We start from the raw sequence: 11,007 nt of genomic DNA on the forward strand, positions 1-11,007 counted from the left end.
CGTAAAGGTCCTTTATAAAGGGATTATAATTGATTATTAAATAAGCTCAAAACTCGTAAAAATTAATCTTATTTTTGCAAATTTTCGAGAAAGTTCTTATTTGCGTTCGAGCAAAAAGTATATTTTGGATATAATCATCCAATTTGGTCACTACTCTTACTAAAATCTAGGCTTACATCCTTGAAACTAAATTAGAGCCTCTTGTAATCATGAATAATGGGGACCTCAATTTATTTATATACAATTTTATATTCACAATTTTGTTCTTGGTCCCGAGACCTTCTTTAATCAATTGCTGACTAGGCCTTTCACTCTGTATCCGCCACTGATCATGCGAGAGCACTTTTCTAAGTCACGAGTTCGAGAATTCCGCGAATCTCTGTAAGGGCCTCGACAGACCTGAGGATTACCCGAGAGACGGCTTAGCGTAATTATATTAGAAATAATGGTTAAACTACATTTCCATCATTTTCCACTAAGTCATCTCTCGGCTTAAGTCGTAAGTATGTCTATGGCATAACGGTTTGTCACCCCTTTCAGTGTATATAATTTAAAAAAAATTACCTTGCAAAAAACTATGTAAAAGACGGCAATTAGATACTTAGCTCCAAAGAACAACAGTTTCTTTTTCGAAGAAGCTTAGAGAATTAAAAGACTAATATTATGTACATCAGGAGCTTTCATTGTCAAACAGGAAAATTGGGAATCAACGGGTAGCCTATGGTAAAACCCGATAACTCATTTATGACTCCTATGACTCGATAAGCCGTTGAAAAATACCCGTATATGCATGTTACACATCTATAGGCTAAAAAGTTAATGATTTCGACTTTTGGTCGTCAGTAACGCCCATCTCTATGCACATTTTCTTTTTTATTTCATTTTATTGCACTTTATTCATCAAGTTTCATTTTATTCGATTAATCTCGAATTGTTCCATATCTTGCAATTAGGATTTGGTTGGATGAGCATAAGAGACATTCCCATGACTTGTAGGGGGATGTTTTTGACAATGAATGCAGTCTCTGTTCAATTTGTTAAAGAGAATGATTCCCATGAGTGTCTCATGTACGGTTTTGTTGAAGTATTTGACGGCTCTCTCTAGCAAGCAAACATCATATATTATTTCATTCTGTTGCATCTCATGCTAAAATTGTCAATTGCAGTGGATTGGGGATGTGTCTATGAATTTAAAGGCGTTTTACTAAAAGTTGTTGTTGGACTAAATTCAAAAGAGGCAACTCACTGAAGAAGTAGAAGTATTTAAAAGTAGGACGAAAAGTTGGATGGTGAAGAATGGTATAAAAAAAAGTACACAAAATCTTCCAAAAAAGGTATTACACAGTGCATTTTTCTTTCGTTATAATAGAGTACAAGTTGAACTTTCAGTGCATAAGATGGAATAAGATCTCAATCACTACAATGGTAGGACACCTTAAACCTGAGAAGGCAGAAACTTCTTGCATGTGTGTTGATTCTTGTCTGAACTACCCCATACCACCCACTCAACTTTTATGGCACCAAACTTTACTTTTTCCACTCAAAGTTAAATTGAAACACTTTCGAGAGTGGCGGGTAAACAGTCGAAGGTATATTTCACTCGGAGAAGACACAAAATTATGAGGCTCGTAGTTTAGAATGGATTGGAGTATACAGGAATAAATTAAGATGGGAGACAATGCATAGGGAATTAAATGAGGTGTCACCCTTGGACCTAGAACTGACTATCACAGAGATTTATCACTAGTTCAAGTTCAATAGCAACACGCTATTTTTCACAAAAGAAAACCATTCGTGAGATAGTGCCATTTAAAGTTGAAGGTGTGACGTCTGTTCACCAATAATCCATACAAATTGTCCCATATTTTCACTGCTTATTTGACCATATCCTTCACCATGGCGTGCCCTAACAATTCCCCATTCAAAGCATCCCCATCCTCCTGCCCATTGGATAACGCCCATCGTAAATAATATCCACTCCACTCGGTGCAATACAAGACACCCTCCTGCCATGTAACACTGAAGCTTGGAAATTCAAGTATAACCCACCCTTCTGTTCCTGTTGAACAAATTAATGTTTGTTTCTTTGGATAATGGCTCAAACTACTTGGTGTGACCTTCAAACCACAAAGGGACTATCTTGGGGTACTTGAGGTTACCACAGGGGGCCAATGATTGGAAACCTCTCTTGTTGCAAATCATGTTGGAAGTACGGAGTGGGATTTTCAAAGTATTTCTCCATACTATCGTGGGAAAATCAGATATCCTTCAACACATTTTCTTCATAGACGACAATATTTCTTTATCGTCGACCTTATCAGTATGGATTTTCAGTTGTAAGCCTCTACAGACACAGCTTCTGTGGTCGGATGGGAAACTCGACTTTCAATATTAACTAACCATATTCTGATGCCCAAATTACGGATGAGACAACGCCAAAAAACGATTATTGCTGTGATGCTTTAAAACATAAAAAAATTTTGCATAATCGAGAGCATCCGTAAAAATTAACTGGTGAAATAAATTAAAGTAACTAATAAAATTATTTAAAGCAATGCTGTGAAAATGTTATCAGAACTTTAAAAAAAAATAGAAATTTATGAATAGGACCAATATACCGTTCACATTATTTCTTTTTTATTTATTAAATAAATGTTGAAATCGATTATAATGATTGACAAATCAGTTAAAATTTCTGATTGGTTTGATATAATTACAAAATGGTTTAGGGTAGAGTAAGTACTTTTCGCCACCTTAAGGTTTGATACCCTTGTACTTCTTATAATTTTTGTCGAAATAAAATGAAATTTCGTGTACAGATGCTTTAAAGCATTGTGTCTCTTATTGAATCCAGAGACTTCTAGGGAATTTTTGGGTATATGGTTCAAAAATTATATTATCTGTAACAATGCACGTTTCAGTGCTTTTCGCAACTGGTCATAAAAACGGGTTTTGTTTGGACACCGGTGTACCACTCATCCTTAAAGATTTAAGAATAAAATCGGTTGTGAACCAGTAAACGGTGAATCATCCAAGAATACTTTTGAGGTATAGTATCTAAATCATGAGTTCAAGAATTTCATAAAACATGGAGCACTCTGTCACCCTTTTTTTAAGGGAATCTTAAAAAATCGCTGTGATGTCTTTTTTATTATTGAAAAAGCTTTCAAACTGAAAAGGAACTTAGGAAAAATCTAGTACTTATGAGGATGAAAAAAACATTTTTACAAAAAAGTGTTACTATTTCAATATGAGACAAAATCTGACGAACAAATTATGAACTCAATGAGAGGAAGTGGGGCACTTTTAAATTTGGGTACCTTTGGAATAGGACTTTTTCTCCTGTTTTACTGCTCGAACTCAAAGAGAGAGCAGTTATATAATCGACTTTTTTTTCAACTTCTTATTGTTTTGGACCTTAAACGGTAAGAAATATCGACTTCTGGTCTTCGATGACCCCTCCTCAAATGACATTATCTCGTACCCAACCTCTTTAATTTCCCCCTCACCTTTCGTACGTTCCCTATCCCTCAAAAATAGGTCAAAAATGAGGTTTTTCTAATTTTGCAAAAAATTGGCCCAAGCTTTTTCAATGGTTTTTGGATATGCTTTAGAGCTGATCCTGACGAACATTTCGTCCAAACATACCTATGGCCGAAAAATTCGCCATTTTGAATTATTGAAGGTCAAAGTTCAATTACTTCAACCGATTTGATTAAATTTGGATTTTTTGGAAAGGTACTTCAATGTCGAACCCGGCTGCATCGGTCTTCATCGGTAATGAACCGGTTAAGTACCGATTTTTGAATAATTTTACATCCCTAATAATTGATATTCCCGAAAAGTAAAGTTTTTTCGTTTTTTCTCAAAATTAGCCCAAGCTTTTTCAATGATTTTTAAATAAAACTAAACTGAGCCTTATGATAATGTAATTTAAATTCGCAATTGGTTTGTGAAGCTAAATTTATATTACTAGAAGTTTCGGTTCCATTGAAATATAAGAGAAGAAATCGTTTTTCAAAGGTGCTCATATTTAAAGGTACTCTATTTCTACTTACAGTCAACAAAATATTAAACTTATAATTACAAGGTAACAATATATTGGAATTTGTTTAAAAATATTTTGATTTCCAATCAAATGTAAGTCAGTCACTCTATTTAAATTCAGTTAATAATTTGACATGAGGCTTGGAGAAACATTCTTCCGGGTTCTTAAGTGAACATCAAAATATTTACTTCACTGAATAAGGGAGAAGCCCTAACAGAATGCGACAAGTAACATCCATAATACTGGTGCTCAACATGAAGTGTACTACTAATGTTATTCAACTTCCACTCCAATTGATTGATAGTGCGTTAAGGGCTAATTCCGCCCTTAATCAGCCAAACAAACGCACAACTAGTGGAATGTTGTCTTCAAGAGCCCCCTCAAAAACCATTTCTCTATCAATTTGAGACATATTTGTGGGGACACAAGTAGCAGGGGATATAAAGAGAAAAATGTGAATGGAGGTTTGCATGAAAAAATATCATTTGCATTTGTTGTATTACCATTAAATTTGGTTTTGCAGTTGACTTATGTTCCATGTCAGCCATTTTGTATCGAACAAAAACACCATATAATACGTTTATATATAGGGCAAAAGCTCTCTATGCCATGCAAGTTTACATATATATATACTGTAAATATAACGTAACGTATTCAAGCACAAATAAACTTGAACTGAAAATTATTTCCAATTGCATTTGCACAAAAATGACATTTTCTTTTGCACAAATTGCCATGCATTGTGAGCTTTTATGCTACTATCTAAACTAAACTCGCCCAAAAAGCTTGTTCACCTCAATGGCTATGTTTACCCACCACAGGGAAATATCTATATACTATTCGACATTAATTTACTGGAAAATTGCATGCATAACTTTTTCATCTTTCATTTCCTAACCTCCTCCCCCAACCCCTAACCAAAAAATTCCCTGATAAATGCAAAAAAGAAACTGCCTTGATTTTTTTTTGCTACCTCACTCTATATTCATATTTGTTACATTTCTCTTGCTATGATAGCGACTTTCGTGCTAAAAGTCTAATAAAATTTGTTGTTTAATGTTTCATCAACACGATATGTTGTGTTTATGAAAAGTCATTATCACAGAACACATATTTGCTTTGAACTTCTCATACATCCCACAGCACCCAACACCCTTCTCCCCTCTAATCCTCCATATCGTCTATTGCGATGGAGGATATAAAAGAGAAAAAAATGATATGGATATGATTTTTTTCACTCTGCTTTTGCGTAGCTTTTTCACCACGAAAATTGCTCTGTGGAGAAATTAAAATAAAATTACACTATCCCATTCTACAAAAAAAAAGAACGATTATAATTTCGGTAGCCAATGCAATAAAGTCTGATGGATTCAGACGATGAATTTCAACTTCTAATTGGAAATAATTAAACAAACTCGAATTACTTGGAATTGTGAATTTTCAGCTATTCTCTCCAAAAATCTATGTGAATGTTTCCCAACACTATTTTGGCTCAAGTTGCATGCAACACGAACAATTGTTCTATTTCCGGAATTCATGCTTCTCGTGTCTTCAGTAAATCCCCAGATTTACCTACATCTCTACTACATCTATTGTTATTTAGTAATTCGGATAAATATCTCATTACTGTGAAGTCAAGCGGTACAATTTTTCAACCTAGTATTACTATAAAAGAGCGAAAATAATTGGTAAAAACTATTTGATCAATGATCACTGAAAGAAATCCGAAAAAGTTAAAATAACATTCCGGGAATGTTAATTTTACCCTGCAGTATTGATATGTATTGATGCAGTGTAAATATTACCCTTTTTAGGTGTATTAGGGGTTAAGGTTACACTTTTTCATGCTAATTTTACCCTTAAAAAGGAGTAAAATTAACATTAAAAAATGTTGGTATACTTTTACACCTAAAAACTATTAATGTTGTGAGGCAAAAAGTTAATCGCACCCTCTTTTTTTCTCAGTGATATATGTATTAAATTTTATAGATAAAAACTTTAATCTTCCCACAAGTTGGTCTAATGTTTATTATTGACATCTAAGTATCTATTGCTCATAAGTAATATACAGTGGAACCTCGATAGAGTCAACTAATTATTTCCAGGCCTGTTGACTCTATATTGGATTCGTTGACTATTGGAGTCCGAGAAAACCAATTAAAATGTGAAATTTTGACATAAAGGGGTATTATTTTATGTTTTTACTAGATAATTGATAAATTCAACACGACAGTAGAATATTTTATTAAATCAATCCATAAATGCTATAGCCTCTGGCCCAAAAAAGTCGTGTGTTTAGGCAAGAGTTGGAGATTAAGGAATGATTTTTAATAATATTTTTATTGTTAGTAAATACACTCAATCCCGGGATTATGCATACACTGAGAGAAATCCGAAAAAGTTAAAATAACATTCCGGAAATGTTAATTTTACCCTGCAGTATAGATCCAACATCAGTGTAAATATTACCCCTTTTAGGTGTATTAGGGATTAGAGGTACCCTTTTTTCATCTTAATTTTACTCTTAATAAGGTGTAAAATTAACATTAAAAAATTTTGATAAATTTTTACACCTAAAAAGTGTTAAAGTTATGAGGAAAAACTGTTAATCGCACCCTCTTTTTTTTCTAAGTGTATCTTCGAGACCGTAAAAAGTTATGAACTGGCATTATGCCTCAAAAATTTGCATACCCGCAAGCAATCTTTTATTCTCTTTTTATCTCTCTCTTTTTAATGAATGATCTCTTTTTAATGAATTTGCTTAAAAACGTTTTTACTTAAAAAAAATTAATTTTCTGTTGCTTATTTTTGTTTTTGATTCAAATTTTCTTTTGAGATCCTGATATTTTAAATTAAAAATGTAAGTTAAAATAAATTTACGCATTTTCTTTAGAACCGTAATTTTTAAGATCGTTTGTCATGTACATTTTTCAAAGAAGTAATGCCTTTAAAAAGTTTGAATAAATTTAGAAAAGTTTCTTCACTATGTTATAATCAAAAAATCTACCATACTGTACGTTTTTTTTGTAATTCGAGTTCATATTTTTTTTGTTTTTGCCATAATATTATTCACTTACAAATTAATGATGGCTCAAAATTCCTTACATTTTGATCATAGACCGAATCAAAAAAAACTTACGACAGGAGAGAAAAGACAAGAGAACTTTCAATCGGTCAAAAAGCTTAAAATCACGCAAAGAAAATTATTTTGTTGGAAAATGATTACACGGTTAATATATCTACGAATTTTATCACAAAATTAGCATGTCCTAACATAATTTTTTTTTTGGGTTCAAAGTGTTATGTTGATATACAATAAGACTGATTTTTATTTCGAAAGGATCATATTAAAATCATATAATATTATTAGTTCAATAATACAAGAAAAGTTGACTATCGGAGTCAATTTGGGTTCAAGTTGACATTATCGGAGTCCGTAGAGTAAAAAAATAGCTGTTGACTCTAATGGAGACTGACTCTGTCGAGGTCCTACTGTAATTGAATTTCTGATGAAAATTAATAAAATTGGTTTGTAACCGGTTCAGATTTATCATAAATTTCAATATTTTGCAACGAACTTAAAAATCAGAAAATTCTGTTGAGACAAACTGTTATTCGAATTATAATATTGATTCAACGTTATTTATGTTTAAGAACGAAAATACGGCTGAATGGTAAACGAATAGAAGACAGACAAATTCGAAACTACAACCCCTTGACAGAGATTCGTCAGTTCTAGCAGTAAAAAATATCCAGAGGCATCACTGATTTGGTATAATTTTCGATTGTCTATGGCTTAAATACAATGCGCTTAAAAATATTTAACCATTACGGGAAACCTTTGCAGCTTCGTAATGTTCCAGCTTTACAAAAGTTGATTTTTTCCATTTTAATAAATGAATCTAACCCATGTACATTATATTCCCAAGTCCTTGCAATACTTCTCACATTTCCTGAAAAAATTGAAAGCTTAGCCCTTGATTTCCTAGGTTCAAGAAGAGATAATAAAAAATGGTTCTACAATTTTGATGTGTAATATTTTATGATACTTTTCATATGACAAGTGTTTTCTTTAAACAACTATTACAACAGATCTGTAGATCTAAAAGGCATGAAATAAACTGAAATCTAATCTAATATTTACGTAAGAATCCTTTGCTCGAACGAGACGACTTAGTGGAAAATGATGGAAATGTAGAATTAATCATTATTTCTAATATAATTACGCTAAGCCGTTTCTCGGCTAATCCTCATGTCAGTCAAGGCCCTAACGCTTACAGATCGGCGCCCTAAATTGTTTTTGGTCTTTCTGTTCTCTGCGACGAAATCGCCTTTTTTGAAGCATTTAAAGTTAAACCAATTTTGGCAGGAAATTTTCGTTGATGCATTTTTGCTGTAGGTGTCCTTAAGCTAATAGGGGATACCTGGGCAGAATTAGCCACGCATGGTATTAGACAGTGTGGTGTTATAGCCTCCCTTAGAAGGAATATTCAAGAAACGACTACTTATTCGAAGAAAACACATCCCTTCCTATTTATTGAAATATTTATCATCCTGTTACAAACATTTTTCTTACAAATTCTACGCAATGAAAAATTTCTGAAAATTTCATTTGCTGGCTAATTCTTTCCAGGATCTACTAATGTGCTTTATGTACTCTATTTTCTTTTTTTTTATTTAAAGACTACCTTTAATTTTATACACATATTTCTGCATGTGCTACTAGTGGTACCCATGTGTGGACAGAAAAGAATCAAGTCCAGAACGTTATAAGTATGCCATTGTTGGTTTAGAAAGATTAAAACCGAGAATTATTTGTCTATTCAGCACATAATGTTATAATTTCCTGGAATTTGCAGTGCTTTTCTCCAATGCGTATAAATTCATTCCACGTTTTTGTACAATTCAAAATTGAAATGCTTCCAACCATGAAGCTTATTGCAGGATGATATGCTATCCATGTGTGAATGCAACAATTGAAATAGCTCCAAAACCCACGATAAAGAGATGTTAGCAACAGTTTTCCAGATAACAATGCTTCGGTCTAAGCAAAAAGTAATCCGGAAGATTAAAAAAAATCCATAAACTTTCATCATGATTTTACGTAAGTTTTAGGAGAGAACCCCACAAATATTACAGTGGGAGAGATTAAAGTGTTTATATTAAAGTAAGGGGCATTTTCGATACACAAAGAAGAGCAAAATAAGACATGAGAGGAAAATCTTATTGCCGAAAGCTTTTACTTTTCGGTGCTTGTTAAAAAGGGTAGCTAAGAATAAAGTGAAATAATATGAAAGACAAATAAAGCGTAAGGATGATGTTGCCCTTTGTCTCTTTGGAGATCCTTACCATAGCATAAGTGCATGTTTGTCAGCATTTTGTGACATGGAGAATGGGCTTTAATCTCAGAATTGCTCTAAGACCATCTCTTTGATGTCCAGCAATAGCCTTTTACAACAATTTGAAAAGCCATGTGATTGAATGGGTAGAGTTTCAGTGTTAACCCTATGAGATAGGACACAGGACTATAGGAAAAGTTGTTTATTTATGATGGCAAGAGTTTCTGTAATTTTTTCGTCTTTGAACGAGAGTGTAATGTTTAGTTTTTTTTGCTTCTCATCGGATGTGAATAATTATAGAAGTTCGAAATACAGAGTGAGAAAAAAAAGGGAACCACATTACAAAGTCATGTTCATTGAAAAGTTCTCTCAACATAAATATATTATCCGTTAATCTATAGGACACAATTCCTAGTTCTTTGTTGTGAATGGTGTTAAATATACCAAAAGCGCAAACAGCCAAACATTTGGACTAGGCAGGATGTAAATGAACGGCAAATTCAGAGAAAGTTTAACCATTTATTTAAAAATATACTTGGTAGTATTATTCACTTGTGTGCTTAGAGAAATAATCCACCTTTTTATGTGGCTTTAATGATGTAATATGTAAAGTCATATTATTCACAAGTGACAGAGACAGAACTCTATGAAAGTCTTGGGGTTTTTTTCCTCGTGAATTTTTGATTATTTGCTTGGGTGCGAAGTTGAGTCGAAAAAAAAATTGGATATCCTGGAAAATAATATTTCCGTTTTATGTCATGGTTTTTGCGACTGGGAAGGAAAACGGAAACACGTCAACTTCACTTTATCAGAAAATTTGCTGAGAGATTTGGGCATTTCTTTTTTTTTACCACATCACTTGCCAAGGTTTTCTTGCTATGCTTTAGAGAACTATGACAGAAACAAGAACAACGATATTATTGTTCTTAATGACTGTCAAGGCGACACTGGAAAATTTACTTATTTTATTTACTTGTTTTCAAGTCTTCTTGCAATAAAATAATTAACATTCGTCTTCCAATTCAATAAACACCTTGGAGGAATTGCCACGGAAAAGCCCAATAAGTTCATATTTCAAAGGATCAAGTAATACTGCTCCAAGAATTAAAAGGGACAGATAATCCTAACCGGCTTATGTAGGTGAGATTCTTAACGTGAGTTAACTCGGAGTGCATGCAAATTCGATTTAGAGCTGAAATTGTGAGTCGCCATTCAGTTATCTTAAATCAAATTCGTGAAATTATACAAATTTTGTATTTAAACCAAAATATCAAGGATTTGGATGAACTGGCACAAAAGTGATATATGGGTGAAATGTAGACCAGAATGTACTCTATAATTTTGCCGTAGAACTTGATCTCATCGATTACTCAGAAGCCAAGATTTTTTTTTTTTTTTTTTTTTTTGACTCCCTCATTTTTATTACAATCTGTATTATATACAATAAGTAATTTTTTTGACAATATTAGAATGAAATGACATGAAAAGCACATACCCATTGGTATGCCTTCAATAAAAAAACGCGACTTAACAAACAATCAAAAATCTCACATGTTGGCAAAATCAAGTAATCTTTCCCTTTTAAGGCGTCTCCTTGCTTTTATCTTGACTAAATTTGAC

The sequence above is a fragment of the Phlebotomus papatasi genome, chromosome 3 (assembly GCF_024763615.1).
Source record: "Phlebotomus papatasi isolate M1 chromosome 3, Ppap_2.1, whole genome shotgun sequence".
NCBI lineage: Eukaryota > Metazoa > Arthropoda > Insecta > Diptera > Psychodidae > Phlebotomus > Phlebotomus papatasi.